Source organism: Engystomops pustulosus, unplaced genomic scaffold, assembly GCF_040894005.1.
Source record: "Engystomops pustulosus unplaced genomic scaffold, aEngPut4.maternal MAT_SCAFFOLD_145, whole genome shotgun sequence".
Classification (NCBI taxonomy): Eukaryota; Metazoa; Chordata; class Amphibia; order Anura; family Leptodactylidae; genus Engystomops; species Engystomops pustulosus.
In genome coordinates, this window is record NW_027285025.1 from 95055 (window position 1) to 113611 (window position 18557).

Consider the following 18557-nt stretch of genomic DNA (forward strand, 5'->3'; position numbering starts at 1 on the left):
GCCATACTACTGCTGTAGAGACAGTGTAACACCTGTACATAGAGGGCTGTACTGCCATACTACTGCTGTAGAGACAGTGTAACACCTGTACATAGAGGGCTGTACTGCCATACTACTGCTGTAGATACAGTGTAACACCTGTACATAGAGGGCTGTACTGCCATACTACTGCTGTAGATACAGTGTAACTCCTGTACATAGGGGGCTGTACTGCCATACTACTGCTGTAGAGACTGTGTACCTCTTGTACATAGAGGGCTGTACTGCCATACTACTGCTGTAGAGACAGTGTAACACCTGTACATTGAGGGCTGTACTGCCATACTACTGCTGTAGAGACAATGTAACTCCTGTACATAGAGGGCTGTACTGCCATACTACTGCTGTAGAGACAGTGTAACACCTGTACATAGAGGGCTGTACTGCCATACTACTGCTGTAGAGACAGTGTAACTCCTGTACATAGGGGGCTGTACTGCCATACTATTGCTGTAGAGACAGTGTAACACCTGTACATAGGGGGCTGTACTGCCATACTACAGCTGTAGAGACGGTGTACCTCTTGTACATAGAGGGCTGTACTGCCATACTACTGCTGTAGAGACAGTGTAACACCTGTACATAGAGGGCTGTACTGCCATACTACTGCTGTAGAGACAGTGTAACACCTGTACATAGAGGGCTGTACTGCCATACTACTGCTGTAGAGACAGTGTAACACCTGTACATAGAGGGCTGTACTGCCATACTACTGCTGTAGAGACAGTGTAACACCTGTACTTAGAGGGCTGTACTGCCATACTACTGCTGTAGAGACAGTGTAACTCCTGTACATAGAGGGCTGTACTGCCATACTACTGCTGTAGAGACAGTGTAACACCTGTACATAGAGGGCTGTACTGCCATACTCTTGCTGTAGAGACAGTGTAACACCTGTACATAGAGGGCTGTACTGCCATACTACTGCTGTAGAGACAGTGTAACTCCTGTACATAGGGGGCTGTACTGCCATACTACTGCTGTAGAGACAGTGTACCTCTTGTACATAGAGGGTCGTACTGCCATACTACTGCTGTAGAGACAATATAACTCCTGTACATAGAGGGCTGTACTGCCATACTACTGCTGTAGAGAGAGTGTAACTCCTGTAAATAGAGCTCTGTAATACCATACTACTGCTGTAGAGACAGTGTAACACCTGTACATAGAGGGCTGTACTGCCATACTACTGCTGTAGAGACAGTGTAACTCCTGTACATAGGGGGCTGTACTGCCATACTACTGCTGTAGAGACAATGTAACTCCTGTACATAGAGGGCTGTACTGCCATACTACTACTGTAGAGACAGTGTAACTCCTGTACCTAGAGGGCTGTACTGCCATACTACTGCTGTAGAGACAGTGTAACACCTGTACCTAGAGGGCTGTACTGCCATACTACTGCTGTAGAGACAGTGTAACACCTGTACATAGAGGGCTGTACTGCCATACTACTGCTGTAGAGACAATGTAACTCCTGTACATAGAGGGCTGTACTGCCATACTACTGCTGTAGAGACAGTGTAACACCTGTACATAGAGGGCTGTACTGCCATACTACTGCTCTAGAGACAGTGTAACACCTGTACATAGAGGGCTGTACTGCCATACTACTGCTGTAGAGACAGTGCAACTCCTGTACATAGGGGGCTGTACTGCCATACTACTGCTGTAGAGACAGTGTAACACCTGTACATGGAGGGCTGTACTGCCATACTCTTGCTGTAGAGACAGTGTAACTCCTGTAAATAGGGGGCTGTACTGCCATTCTACTGCTGTAGAGACAGTGTAATTCCTGTACATAGAGGGCTGTACTGCCATACTACTGCTGTAGAGACAGTGTAACACCTGTACATAGAGGGCTGTACTGCCATACTCTTGCTGTAGAGACAGTGTAACACCTGTACATAGAGGGCTGTACTGCCATACTACTGCTGTAGAGACAGTGTAACACCTGTACATAGAGGGCTGTACTGCCATACTACTGCTGTAGAGACAGTGTAACACCTGTACATAGAGGGCTGTACTGCCATACTACTGCTGTATAAACAATGTAACACCTGTACATAGAGGGCTGTACTGCCATACTACTGCTGTAGAGACAGTGTAACTCCTGTACATAGAGGGCTGTACTGCCATACTACTGCTGTAGAGACAGTGTAACACCTGTACATAGAGGGCTGTACTGCCATACTCTTGCTGTAGAGACAGTGTAACACCTGTACATAGAAGGCGGTACTGCCATACTACTGCTGTAAAGACAGTGTAACTCCTGTAAATAGGGGGCTGTACTGCCATACTACTGCTGTAGAGACAGTGTAACTCCTGTACATAGAGGGCTGTACTGCCATACTACTGCTGTAGAGACAGTGTAACACCTGTACATAGAGGGCTGTACTGCCATACTCTTGCTGTAGAGACAGTGTAACACCTGTACATAGAGGGCTGTACTGCCATACTACTGCTGTAGAGACAGTGTAACACCTGTACATAGAGGGCTGTACTGCCATACTACTGCTGTAGAGACAGTGTAACACCTGTACATAGAGGGCTGTACTGCCATACTACTGCTGTAGAGACAGTGTAACTCCTGTACATAGAGGGCTGTACTGCCATACTACTGCTGTAGAGACAGTGTAACACCTGTACATAGAGGGCTGTACTACCATACTCTTGCTGTAGAGACAGTGTAACACCTGTACATAGAGGGCTGTACTGCCATACTACTGCTGTAGAGACAGTGTAACTCCTGTACATAGGGGGCTGTACTGCCATACTACTGCTGTAGAGACAATGTAACTCCTGTACATAGAGGGCTGTACTGCCATACTACTACTGTAGAGACAGTGTAACTCCTGTACATAGGGGGCTGTACTGCCATACTACTGCTGTAGAGACAGTGTACCTCCTGTACATAGAGGGCTGTACTGCCATACTACTGCTGTAGAGACAGTGTAACTCCTGTAAATAGAGGGCTGTAATACCATACTACTGCTGTAGGGACAGTGTAACTCCTGTACATAGAGGGCTGTACTGCCATACTATTGCTGTAGAGACAGTGTAACACCTGTACATAAAGGGCTGTACTGCCATACTACTGCTGTAGAGACAGTGTAACTCCTGTACATAGGGGGCTGTACTGCCATACTACTGCTGTAGAGACAGTGTAACTCCTGTACATAGAGGGCTGCACTGCCATACTACTACTGTAGAGATAGTGTAACTCCTGTACCTAGAGGGCTGTACTGCCATACTACTGCTGTAGAGACAGTGTAACACCTGTAAATAGGGGGCTGTACTGCCATACTACTGCTGTAGAGACAGTGTATCTCCTGTACATAGAGGGCTGTACTGCCATACTACTGCTGTAGAGACAGTGTAACACCTGTACATAGGGGGCTGTACTGCCATACTACTGCTGTAGAGACAGTGTACCTCTTGTACATAGAGGGTCGTACTGCCATACTACTGCTGTAGAGACAATATAACTCCTGTACATAGAGGGCTGTACTGCCATACTACTGCTGTAGAGACAGTGTAACTCCTGTACGTAGAGGGCTGTACTGCCATACTACTGCTGTAGAGACAGTATAACAGCTGTACCTAGAGGGCTGTACTGCCATACTACTGCTGTAGAGACGGTGTACCTCTTGTACATAGAGGGCTGTACTGCCATACTACTGCTGTAGAGACAATGTAACTCCTGTACATAGAGGGCTGTACTGTTATACTACTGCTGTAGAGACAGTGTAACACCTGTACATAGAGGGCTGTACTGTAATACTACTGCTGTAGAGACAGTGTAACACCTGTACATAGAGGGCTGTACTGCCATACTACTGCTGTAGAGACAGTGTAACACCTGTACATAGAGGGCTGTACTGCCATACTACTGCTGTAGAGACAGTGTAACTCCTGTACATAGGGGGCTGTACTGCCATACTACTGCTGTAGAGACAGTGTAACTCCTGTACATAGAGGGATGTACTGCCATACTACTGCTGTAGAGAAAGTGTACCTCCTGTACATAGAGGGATGTACTGCCATACTACTGCTGTAGAGAAAGTGTACCTCCTGTACATAGAGGGCTGTACTGCCATACTACTGCAGTAGAGACAGTGTAACTCCTGTACATAGAGGGCTGTACTGCCATACTACTACTGTAGAGACAGTGTAACACCTGTACATAGAGGGCTGTACTGCCATACTCTTGCTGTAGAGACAGTGTAACACCTGTACATAGAGGGCGGTACTGCCATACTACTGCTGTAGAGACAGTGTAACTCCTGTAAATAGGGGGCTGTACTGCCATACTACTGCTGTAGAGACAGTGTAACTCCTGTACATAGAGGGCTGTACTGCCAGACTACTGCTGTAGAGACAGTGTAACACCTGTACATAGAGGGCTGTACTGCCATACTCTTGCTGTAGAGACAGTGTAACACCTGTACATAGAGGGCTGTACTGCCATACTACTGCTGTAGAGACAGTGTAACACCTGTACATAGAGGGCTGTACTGCCATACTACTGCTGTAGAGACAGTGTAACACCTGTACATAGAGGGCTGTACTGCCATACTACTGCTGTAGAGACTGTGTAACTCCTGTAAATAGGGGGCTGTACTGCCATACTACTGCTGTAGAGACAGTGTATCTCCTGTACATAGAGGGCTGTACTGCCATACTACTGCTGTAGAGACAGTGTAACACCTGTACATAGGGGGCTGTACTGCCATACTACTGCTGTAGAGACAGTGTACCTCTTGTACATAGAGGGTCGTACTGCTATACTACTGCTGTAGAGACAATATAACTCCTGTACATAGAGGGCTGTACTGCCATACTACTGCTGTAGAGACAGTGTAACTCCTGTACGTAGAGGACTGTACTGCCATACTACTGCTGTAGAGACAGTATAACAGCTGTACCTAGAGGGCTGTACTGCCATACTACTGCTGTAGAGACGGTGTACCTCTTGTACATAGAGGGCTGTACTGTCATACTACTGCAGTAGAGACAGTGTAACACCTGTACATAGAGGGCTGTACTGCCATACTACTGCTGTAGAGACAGTGTAACACCTGTTCCTAGAGGGCTGTACTGCCATACTACTGCTGTAGAGACAGTGTAACACCTGTACATAGAGGGCTGTACTGCCATACTACTGCTGTAGAGACGGTGTACCTCTTGTACATAGAGGGCTGTACTGCCATACTACTGCTGTAGAGACAATGTAACTCCTGTACATAGAGGGCTGTACTGCCATACTACTGCTGTAGAGACAGTCTAACACCTGTACATAGAGGGCTGTACTGCCATACTACTGCTGTAGAGACAGTGTAACTCCTGTACGTAGAGGGCTGTACTGCCATACTACTGCTGTAGAGACAGTATAACACCTGTACCTAGAGGGCTGTACTGCCATACTACTGCTGTAGAGACATTGTAACTCCTGTACCTAGAGGGCTGTACTGCCATACTACTGATGTAGAGACAGTGTAACACCTGTACATAGAGGGCTGTACGGCCATACTACTGCTGTAGAGACAGTGTATCTCCTGTACCTAGAGGGCTGTACTGACATACTACTGCTGTAGAGACAGTGTAACTCCTGTACATAGAGGGCTGTACTGCCATACTACTGCTGTAGAGACAGTGTAACTCCTGTACATAGAGGGCTGTACTGCCATACTACTGCTGTAGAGACGGTGTACCTCTTGTACATAGAGGGCTGTACTGCCATACTACTGCTGTAGAGACAATGTAACTCCTGTACATAGGGGGCTGTACTGCCATACTACTGCTGTAGAGACAGTGTAACTCCTGTACATAGAGGGCTGTACTGCCATACTACTGCTGTAGAGACAGTGTAACTCCTGTAAATAGAGGGCTGTAATACCATACTACTGCTGTAGAGACAGTGTAACACCTGTACATAGAGGACTGTACTGACATAATACTGCTGTAGGGACAGTGTAACTCCTGTACATAGAGGGCTGTACTGCCATACTATTGCTGTAGAGACAGTGTAACACCTGTACATAGGGGGCTGTACTTCCATACTACAGCTGTAGAGACGGTGTACCTCTTGTACATAGAGGGCTGTATTGCCATAATACTGCTGTAGAGACAGTGTAACACCTGTACATAAAGGGCTGTACTGCCATACTACTGCTGTAGAGACAGTGTAACTCCTGTACATAGGGGGCTGTACTGCCATACTACTGCTGTAGAGACAGTGTAACTCCTGTACATAGAGGGCTGTACTGCCATACTACTACTGTAGAGACAGTGTAACACCTGTTCCTAGAGGGCTGTACTGCCATACTACTGCTGTAGAGACAGTGTAACTCCTGTACATAGGGGGCTGTACTGCCATACTACTGCTGTAGAGACAATGTAACTCCTGTACATAGAGGGCTGTACTGCCATACTACTACCGTAGAGACAATGTAACTCCTGTACCTAGAGGGCTGTACTGCCATACTACTGCTGTAGAGACAGTGTAACACCTGTTCCTAGAGGGCTGTACTGCCATACTACTGCGGTAGAGACAGTGTAACACCTGTACATAGAGGGCTGTACTGCCATACTACTGCTGTAGAGACTGTGTAACTCCTGTACATAGGGGGCTGTACTGCCATACTACTGCTGTAGAGACAGTGTAACACCTGTACATAGAGGGCTGTACTGCCATACTACTGCTGTAGAGACAGTGTAACACCTGTACATACAGGGCTGTACTGCCATACTACTGCTGTAGATACAGTGTAACTCCTGTAAATAGGGGGCTGTACTGCCATACTACTGCTGTAGAGACTGTGTACCTCTTGTACATAGAGGGCTGTACTGCCATACTACTGCTGTAGAGACAGTGTAACTCCTGTACATAGAGGGCTGTACTGCCATACTACTGCTGTAGAGACGGTGTACCTCTTGTACATAGAGGGCTGTACTGCCATACTACTGCTGTAGAGACAATGTAACTCCTGTACATAGGGGGCTGTACTGCCATACTACTGCTGTAGAGACAATGTAACTCCTGTACATAGAGGGCTGTAGTGCCATACTACTGCTGTAGAGACAGTGTAACTCCTGTACCTAGAGGGCTGTACTGCCATACTACTGCTGTAGAGACAGTGTAACACCTGTACATAGAGGGCTGTATGGCCATACTACTGCTGTAGAGACAGTGTAACACCTGTACATAGAGGGCTGTACTGCCATACTACTGCTGTAGAGACAGTGTAACACCTGTACATAGAGGGCTGTACTGCCATACTACTGCTGTAGAGACAGTGTAACTCCTGTACATAGAGGGCTGTACTGCCATACTCTTGCTGTAGAGACAGTGTAACACCTGTACATAGAGGGCTGTACTGCCATACTACTGCTGTAGAGACAGTGTAACACCTGTACATAGAGGGCTGTACTGCCATACTACTGCTGTAGAGACAGTGTAACACCTGTACATAGAGGGCTGTACTGCCATACTACTGCTGTAGAGACAGTGTAACTCCTGTACATAGAGGGCTGTACTGCCATACTACTGCTGTAGAGACAGTGTAACACCTGTACATAGAGGGCTGTACTGCCATACTCTTGCTGTAGAGACAGTGTAACACCTGTACATAGAGGGCTGTACTGCCATACTACTGCTGTAGAGACAGTGTAACTCCTGTACATAGGGGGCTGTACTGCCATACTACTGCTGTAGAGACAATGTAACTCCTGTACATAGAGGGCTGTACTGCCATACTACTACTGTAGAGACAGTGTAACTCCTGTACATAGGGGGCTGTACTGCCATACTACTGCTGTAGAGACAGTGTAACTCCTGTACATAGAGGGCTGTACTGCCATACTACTGCTGTAGAGACAGTGTAACTCCTGTAAATAGAGGGCTGTAATACCATACTACTGCTGTAGAGACAGTGTAACACCTGTACATAGAGGACTGTACTGACATAATACTGCTGTAGGGACAGTGTAACTCCTGTACATAGAGGGCTGTACTGCCATACTATTGCTGTAGAGACAGTGTAACACCTGTACATAGGGGGCTGTACTTCCATACTACAGCTGTAGAGACGGTGTACCTCTTGTACATAGAGGGCTGTACTGCCATAATACTGCTGTAGAGACAGTGTAACACCTGTACATAAAGGGCTGTACTGCCATACTACTGCTGTAGAGACAGTGTAACTCCTGTACATAGGGGGCTGTACTGCCATACTACTGCTGTAGAGACAGTGTAACTCCTGTACATAGAGGGCTGTACTGCCATACTACTACTGTAGAGACAGTGTAACACCTGTTCCTAGAGGGCTGTACTGCCATACTACTGCTGTAGAGACAGTGTAACTCCTGTACATAGGGGGCTGTACTGCCATACTACTGCTGTAGAGACAATGTAACTCCTGTACATAGAGGGCTGTACTGCCATACTACTACTGTAGAGACAATGTAACTCCTGTACCTAGAGGGCTGTACTGCCATACTACTGCTGTAGAGACAGTGTAACACCTGTTCCTAGAGGGCTGTACTGCCATACTACTGCTGTAGAGACAGTGTAACACCTGTACATAGAGGGCTGTACTGCCATACTACTGCTGTAGAGACTGTGTAACTCCTGTACATAGGGGGCTGTACTGCCATACTACTGCTGTAGAGACAGTGTAACACCTGTACATAGAGGGCTGTACTGCCATACTACTGCTTTAGAGACAGTGTAACACCTGTACATACAGGGCTGTACTGCCATACTACTGCTGTAGATACAGTGTAACTCCTGTACATAGGGGGCTGTACTGCCATACTACTGCTGTAGAGACTGTGTACCTCTTGTACATAGAGGGCTGTACTGCCATACTACTGCTGTAGAGACAATGTAACTCCTGTACATAGAGGGCTGTACTGCCATACTACTGCTGTAGAGACAGTGTAACACCTGTACATAGAGGGCTGTACTGCCATACTACTGCTGTAGAGACAGTGTAACACCTGTACATAGAGGGCTGTACTGCCATACTACTGCTGTAGAGACAGTGTAACACATGTACATAGAGGGCTGTACTGCCATACTACTGCTGTAGAGACAGTGTAACACCTGTACCTAGAGGGCTCTACTGCCATACTACTGCTGTAGAGACAGTGTAACACCTGTACATTGAGGGCTGTACTGCCATACTACTGCTGTAGAGACAGTGTAACTCCTGTACATAGGGGGCTGTACTGCCATACTATTGCTGTAGAGACAGTGTAACACCTGTACATAGGGGGCTGTACTGCCATACTACAGCTGTAGAGACGGTGTACCTCTTGTACATAGAGGGCTGTACTGCCATACTACTGCTGTAGAGACAGTGTAACACCTGTACATAGAGGGCTGTACTGCCATACTACTGCTGTAGAGACAGTGTAACTCCTGTACATAGAGGGCTGTACTGCCATACTACTGCTGTAGAGACAGTGTAACTCCTGTACATAGAGGGCTGTACTGCCATACTACTACTGTAGAGACAGTGTAACACCTGTACATAGGGGGCTTTACTGCCATACTACTGCTGTAGAGACAGTGTAACTCCTGTACATAGAGGGCTGTACTGCCATACTACTGCTGTAGAGACAGTGTAACACCTGTACATAGAGGGCTGTACTGCCATACTACTGCTGTAGAGACAGCGTAACGACTGTACATAGAGGGCTGTACTGCCATACTACTGCTGTAGAGACAGTGTAACTCCTGTACATAGGGGGCTGTACTGCCATACTACTGCTGTAGAGACAATGTAACTCCTGTACATAGAGGGCTGTACTGCCATACTACTACTGTAGAGACAGTGTAACTCCTGTACCTAGAGGGCTGTACTGCCATACTACTGCTGTAGAGACAGTGTAACACCTGTACCTAGAGGGCTGTACTGCCATACTACTGCTGTAGAGACAGTGTAACACCTGGACATAGAGGGCTGTACTGCCATACTACTGCTGTAGTGACAATGTAACTCCTGTACAAAGAGGGCTGTACTGCCATATTACTGCTGTAGAGACAGTGTAACACCTGTACATAGAGGGCTGTACTGCCATACTACTGCTGTAGAGACAGTGTAACACCTGTACATAGAGGGCTGTACTGCCATACTACTGCTATAGAGACAGTGTACCTCTTGTACATAGAGGGCTGTACTGCCATACTACTGCTGTAGAGACAGTGTAACACCTGTACATAGAGGGCTGTACTGCCATAATACTGCTGTAGAGACAGTGTAACACCTGTACATAGAGGGCTGTACTGCCATACTCTTGCTGTAGAGACAGTGTAACACCTGTACATAGAGGGCTGTACTGCCATACTACTGCTGTAGAGACAGTGTAACACCTGTACATAGAGGGCTGTACTGCCATACTACTGCTGTAGAGACAGTGTAACTCCTGTACATAGGGGGCTGTACTGCCATACTACTGCTGTAGAGACAGTGTAACTCCTGTACATAGAGGGATGTACTGCCATACTACTGCTGTAGAGAAAGTGTACCTCCTGTACATAGAGGGATGTACTGCCATACTACTGCTGTAGAGAAAGTGTACCTCCTGTACATAGAGGGCTGTACTGCCATACTACTGCAGTAGAGACAGTGTAACTCCTGTACATAGAGGGCTGTACTGCCATACTACTACTGTAGAGACAGTGTAACACCTGTACATAGAGGGCTGTACTGCCATACTCTTGCTGTAGAGACAGTGTAACACCTGTACATAGAGGGCGGTACTGCCATACTACTGCTGTAGAGACAGTGTAACTCCTGTAAATAGGGGGCTGTACTGCCATACTACTGCTGTAGAGACAGTGTAACTCCTGTACATAGAGGGCTGTACTGCCAGACTACTGCTGTAGAGACAGTGTAACACCTGTACATAGAGGGCTGTACTGCCATACTCTTGCTGTAGAGACAGTGTAACACCTGTACATAGAGGGCTGTACTGCCATACTACTGCTGTAGAGACAGTGTAACACCTGTACATAGAGGGCTGTACTGCCATACTACTGCTGTAGAGACAGTGTAACACCTGTACATAGAGGGCTGTACTGCCATACTACTGCTGTAGAGACTGTGTAACTCCTGTAAATAGGGGGCTGTACTGCCATACTACTGCTGTAGAGACAGTGTATCTCCTGTACATAGAGGGCTGTACTGCCATACTACTGCTGTAGAGACAGTGTAACACCTGTACATAGGGGGCTGTACTGCCATACTACTGCTGTAGAGACAGTGTACCTCTTGTACATAGAGGGTCGTACTGCTATACTACTGCTGTAGAGACAATATAACTCCTGTACATAGAGGGCTGTACTGCCATACTACTGCTGTAGAGACAGTGTAACTCCTGTACGTAGAGGACTGTACTGCCATACTACTGCTGTAGAGACAGTATAACAGCTGTACCTAGAGGGCTGTACTGCCATACTACTGCTGTAGAGACGGTGTACCTCTTGTACATAGAGGGCTGTACTGTCATACTACTGCAGTAGAGACAGTGTAACACCTGTACATAGAGGGCTGTACTGCCATACTACTGCTGTAGAGACAGTGTAACACCTGTTCCTAGAGGGCTGTACTGCCATACTACTGCTGTAGAGACAGTGTAACACCTGTACATAGAGGGCTGTACTGCCATACTACTGCTGTAGAGACGGTGTACCTCTTGTACATAGAGGGCTGTACTGCCATACTACTGCTGTAGAGACAATGTAACTCCTGTACATAGAGGGCTGTACTGCCATACTACTGCTGTAGAGACAGTCTAACACCTGTACATAGAGGGCTGTACTGCCATACTACTGCTGTAGAGACAGTGTAACACCTGTACATAGAGGGCTGTACGGCCATACTACTGCTGTAGAGACAGTGTAACTCCTGTACGTAGAGGGCTGTACTGCCATACTACTGCTGTAGAGACAGTATAACACCTGTACCTAGAGGGCTGTACTGCCATACTACTGCTGTAGAGACATTGTAACTCCTGTACCTAGAGGGCTGTACTGCCATACTACTGATGTAGAGACAGTGTAACACCTGTACATAGAGGGCTGTACGGCCATACTACTGCTGTAGAGACAGTGTATCTCCTGTACCTAGAGGGCTGTACTGACATACTACTGCTGTAGAGACAGTGTAACTCCTGTACATAGAGGGCTGTACTGCCATACTACTACTGTAGAGACAGTGTAACACCTGTACATAGGGGGCTTTACTGCCATACTACTGCTGTAGAGACAGTGTAACTCCTGTACATAGAGGGCTGTACTGCCATACTACTGCTGTAGAGACAGTGTAACACCTGTACATAGAGGGCTGTACTGCCATACTACTGCTGTAGAGACAGCGTAACACCTGTACATAGAGGGCTGTACTGCCATACTACTGCTGTAGAGACAGTGTAACTCCTGTACATAGGGGGCTGTACTGCCATACTACTGCTGTAGAGACAATGTAACTCCTGTACATAGAGGGCTGTACTGCCATACTACTACTGTAGAGACAGTGTAACTCCTGTACCTAGAGGGCTGTACTGCCATACTACTGCTGTAGAGACAGTGTAACACCTGTACCTAGAGGGCTGTACTGCCATACTACTGCTGTAGAGACAGTGTAACACCTGGACATAGAGGGCTGTACTGCCATACTACTGCTGTAGTGACAATGTAACTCCTGTACAAAGAGGGCTGTACTGCCATACTACTGCTGTAGAGACAGTGTAACACCTGTACATAGAGGGCTGTACTGCCATACTACTGCTGTAGAGACAGTGTAACACCTGTACATAGAGGGCTGTACTGCCATACTACTGCTATAGAGACAGTGTACCTCTTGTACATAGAGGGCTGTACTGCCTTACTACTGCTGTAGAGACAGTGTAACACCTGTACATAGAGGGCTGTACTGCCATACTACTGCTGTAGAGACAGTGTAACACCTGTACATAGAGGGCTGTACTGCCATACTCTTGCTGTAGAGACAGTGTAACACCTGTACATAGAGGGCTGTACTGCCATACTACTGCTGTAGAGACAGTGTAACACCTGTACATAGAGGGCTGTACTGCCATACTACTGCTGTAGAGACAGTGTAACACCTGTACATAGAGGGCTGTACTGCCATACTACTGCTGTAGAGACAGTGTAACTCCTGTACATAGGGGGCTGTACTGCCATACTACTGCTGTAGAGACAGTGTAACTCCTGTACATAGAGGGATGTACTGCCATACTACTGCTGTAGAGAAAGTGTACCTCCTGTACATAGAGGGATGTACTGCCATACTACTGCTGTAGAGAAAGTGTACCTCCTGTACATAGAGGGCTGTACTGCCATACTACTGCAGTAGAGACAGTGTAACTCCTGTACATAGAGGGCTGTACTGCCATACTACTGCTGTAGAGACAGTGTAACACCTGTACATAGAGGGCTGTACTGCCATACTCTTGCTGTAGAGACAGTGTAACACCTGTACATAGAGGGCGGTACTGCCATACTACTGCTGTAGAGACAGTGTAACTCCTGTAAATAGGGGGCTGTACTGCCATACTACTGCTGTAGAGACAGTGTAACTCCTGTACATAGAGGGCTGTACTGCCAGACTACTGCTGTAGAGACAGTATAACACCTGTACATAGAGGGCTGTACTGCCATACTCTTGCTGTAGAGACAGTGTAACTCCTGTAAATAGGGGGCTGTACTGCCATACTACTGCTGTAGAGACAGTGTATCTCCTGTACATAGAGGGCTGTACTGCCATACTACTGCTGTAGAGACAGTGTAACACCTGTACATAGGGGGCTGTACTGCCATACTACTGCTGTAGAGACAGTGTACCTCTTGTACATAGAGGGTCGTACTGCCATACTACTGCTGTAGAGACAATATAACTCCTGTACATAGGGGGCTGTACTGCCATACTACTGCTGTAGAGACAGTGTAACTCCTGTACGTAGAGGGCTGTACTGCCATACTACTGCTGTAGAGACAGTATAACAGCTGTACCTAGAGGGCTGTACTGCCATACTACTGCTGTAGAGACGGTGTACCTCTTGTACATAGAGGGCTGTACTGCCATACTACTGCTGTAGAGACAATGTAACTCCTGTACATAGAGGGCTGTACTGTCATACTACTGCTGTAGAGACAGTGTAACACCTGTACATAGAGGGCTGTACTGTAATACTACTGCTGTAGAGACAGTGTAACACCTGTACATAGAGGGCTGTACTGCCAAACTACTGCTGTAGAGACAGTGTAACTCCTGTACATAGGGGGCTGTACTGCCATACTACTGCTGTAGAGACAGTGTAACTCCTGTACATAGAGGGCTGTACTGCCATACTACTACTGTAGAGACAGTGTAACACCTGTACCTAGAGGGCTGTACTACCATACTACTGCTGTAGAGACATTGTAACACCTGTACATAGAGGGCTGTACTGCCATACTACTGCTGTAGAGACAGTGTAACTCCTGCACCTAGAGGGCTATACTGCCATACTACTGCTGTAGACACAGTGTAACTCCTGTACATAGAGGGCTGTACTGTCATACTACTGCTGTAGAGACAGTCTAACTCCTGTACCTAGAGGGCTGTACTGCCATACTACTGCTGTAGACACAGTGTAACTCCTGTACATAGAGGGCTGTACTGCCATACTACTGCTGTAGAGACAGTGTAACACCTGTACATAGAGGGCTGTACGGCCATACTACTGCTGTAGAGACAGTGTATCTCCTGTACCTAGAGGGCTGTACTGCCATACTACTGCTGTAGAGACAGTGTAACTCCTGTACATAGAGGGCTGTACTGCCATACTACTGCTGTAGAGACAGTGTAACTCCTGTACATAGAGGGCTGTACTGCCATACTACTGCTGTAGAGACAGTGTAACACCTGTATATAGAGGGCTGTACTGCCATACTACTGCTGTAGAGACAGTGTAACTCCTGTACATAGGGGGCTGTACTGCCATACTACTGCTGTAGAGACAGTGTAACTCCTGTACATAGAGGGCTGTACTGCCATACTACTACTTTAGAGACAGTGTAACACCTGTACATAGAGGGCTGTATGGCCATACTACTGCTGTGGAGACAGTGTAACTCCTGTACATAGAGGGCTGTACTGCCATACTACTGCTGTAGAGACAGTGTAACACCTGTACATACGGGGCTGTACTGCCATACTACTGCTGTAGAGACGGTGTACCTCTTGTACATAGAGGGCTGTACTGCCATACTACTGCTGTAGAGACAGTATAACTCCTGTACATAGAGGGCTGTACTGCCATACTACTGCTGTAGAGACAGTGTAACACCTGTAAATAGAGGGCTGTACTGCCATACTACTGCTGTAGAGACAGTATAACTCCTGTACATAGAGGGCTGTACTGCCATACTACTGCTGTAGAGACAGTGTAACTCCTGTACATAGAGGGCTGTACTGCCATACTACTACTGTAGAGACAGTGTAACTCCTGTACCTAGAGGGCTGTACTGCCATACTACTGCTGTAGAGACAGTGTAACACCTGTACCTAGAGGGCTGTACTGCCATACTACTGCTGTAGAGACAGTGTAACACCTGTACATGGAGGGCTGTACTGCCATTCTACTGCTGTAGAGACAATGTAACTCCTGTACATAGAGGGCTGTACTGCCATACTACTGCTGTAGAGACAGTGTAACACCTGTACATAGAGGGCTGTACTGCCATACTACTGCTGTAGAGACAGTGTAACACCTGTACATAGAGGGCTGTACTGCCATACTACTGCTGTAGAGACAGTGTAACTCCTGTACATAGGGGGCTGTACTGCCATACTACTGCTGTAGAGACAGTGTAACTCCTGTACATAGAGGGCTGTAATGCCATACTACTACTGTAGAGACAGTGTAACTCCTGTACATAGAGGGCTGTACTGCCAAACTACTGCTGTAGAGACAGTGTAACACCTGTACATAGAGGGCTGTACGGCCATACTACTGCTGTAGAGACAGTGTAACTCCTGTACATAGAGGGCTGTACTGCCATACTATTGCTGTAGAGACAGTGTAACACCTGTACATAGAGGGCTGTACTGCCAAACTACTGCTGTAGAGACAGTGTAACTCCTGTACATAGGGGGCTGTACTGCCATACTACTGCTGTAGACACAGTGTAACTCCTGTACATAGAGGGCTGTACTGTCATACTACTGCTGTAGAGACAGTGTAACTCCTGTACCTAGAGGGCTGTACTGCCATACTACTGCTGTAGACACAGTGAAACTCCTGTACATAGAGGGCTGTACTGTCATACTACTGCTGTAGAGACAGTGTAACTCCTGTACATAGAGGGCTGTACTGTCATACTACTGCTGTAGAGACAGTGTAACTCCTGCACATAGAGGGCTGTACTGCCATACTGTTGCTGTAGAGACAGTGTAACACCTGTACATAGAGGGCTGTACTGCCATACTACTGCTGTAGAGACAGTGTACCTCCTGTACATAGAGGGCTGTACTGCCATACTACTGCTGTAGAGACAGTGTAACACCTGTACATAGAGGGCTGTACGGCCATACTACTGCTGTAGAGACAGTGTAACTCCTGTACGTAGAGGGCTGTACTGCCATACTACTGCTGTAGAGACAGTATAACACCTGTACCTAGAGGGCTGTACTGCCATAATACTGCTGTAGAGACAGTGTAACTCCTGTACCTAGAGGGCTGTACTGCCATACTACTGCTGTAGAGACAGTGTAACACCTGTACATAGAGGGCTGTACGGCCATACTACTGCTGTAGAGACAGTGTATCTCCTGTACCTAGAGGGCTGTACTGCCATACTACTGCTGTAGAGACAGTGTAACTCCTGTACATAGAGGGCTGTACTGCCATACTACTGCTGTAGAGACAGTGTAACTCCTGTACATAGAGGGCTGTACTGCCATACTACTGCTGTAGAGACAGTGTAACACCTGTACATAGAGGGCTGTATGGCCATACTACTGCTGTGGAGACAGTGTAACTCCTGTACATAGAGGGCTGTACTGCCATACTACTGCTGTAGAGACAGTGTAACACCTGTACATACGGGGCTGTACTGCCATACTACTGCTGTAGAGACGGTGTACCTCTTGTACATAGAGGGCTGTACTGCCATACTACTGCTGTAGAGACAGTATAACTCCTGTACATAGAGGGCTGTACTGCCATACTACTGCTGTAGAGACAGTGTAACACCTGTAAATAGAGGGCTGTACTGCCATACTACTGCTGTAGAGACAGTGTAACTCCTGTAAATAGAGGGCTGTACTGCCATACTACTACTGTAGAGACAGTGTAACTCCTGTACCTAGAGGGCTGTACTGCCATACTACTGCTGTAGAGACAGTGTAACACCTGTACCTAGAGGGCTGTACTGCCATACTACTGCTGTAGAGACAGTGTAACACCTGTACATGGAGGGCTGTACTGCCATACTACTGCTGTAGAGGCAATGTAACTCCTGTACATAGAGGGCTGTACTGCCATACTACTGCTGTAGAGACAGTGTAACACCTGTACATAGAGGGCTGTACTGCCATACTACTGCTGTAGAGACAGTGTAACACCTTTACATAGAGGGCTGTACTGCCATACTACTGCTGTAGAGACAGTGTAACTCCTGTACATAGGGGGCTGTACTGCCATACTACTGCTGTAGAGACAGTGTAACTCCTGTACATAGAGGGCTGTAATGCCATACTACTACTGTAGAGACAGTGTAACTCCTGTACCTAGAGGGCTGTACTGCCATACTACTGCTGTAGAGACAGTGTAACACCTGTACCTAGAGGGCTGTACTGCCATACTACTGCTGTAGAGACAGTGTAACTCCTGTACATAGAGGGCTGTACTGCCATACTATTGCTGTAGAGACAGTGTAACACCTGTACATAGGGGGCTGTACTGCCATACTACAGCTGTAGAGACGGTGTACCTCTTGTACATAGAGGGCTGTACTGCCATACTACTGCTGTAGAGACAATGTAACTCCTGTACATAGAGGGCTGTACTGCCATACTACTGCTGTAAAGACAGTGTAACACCTGTACATAGAGGGCTGTACTGTAATACTACTGCTGTAGAGACAGTGTAACTCCTGTACATAGAGGGCGGTACTGCCATACTACTGCTGTAGAGACAGTGTAACACCTGTACATAGAGGGCTGTACTGCCATACTACTGCTGTAGAGACAGTGTAACACCTGTACATAGAGGGCTGTACTGCCATACTACTGCTGTAGATACAGTGTAACACCTGTACATAGGGGGCTATACTGCCATACTACTACTGTAGAGACAGTGTAACTCCTGTACCTAGAGGGCTGTACTGCCATACTACTGCTGTAGAGACAGTGTAACACCTGTACCTAGAGGGCTGTACTGCTATACTACTGCTGTAGAGACAGTGTAACACCTGTACATAGAGGGCTTTACTGCCATAC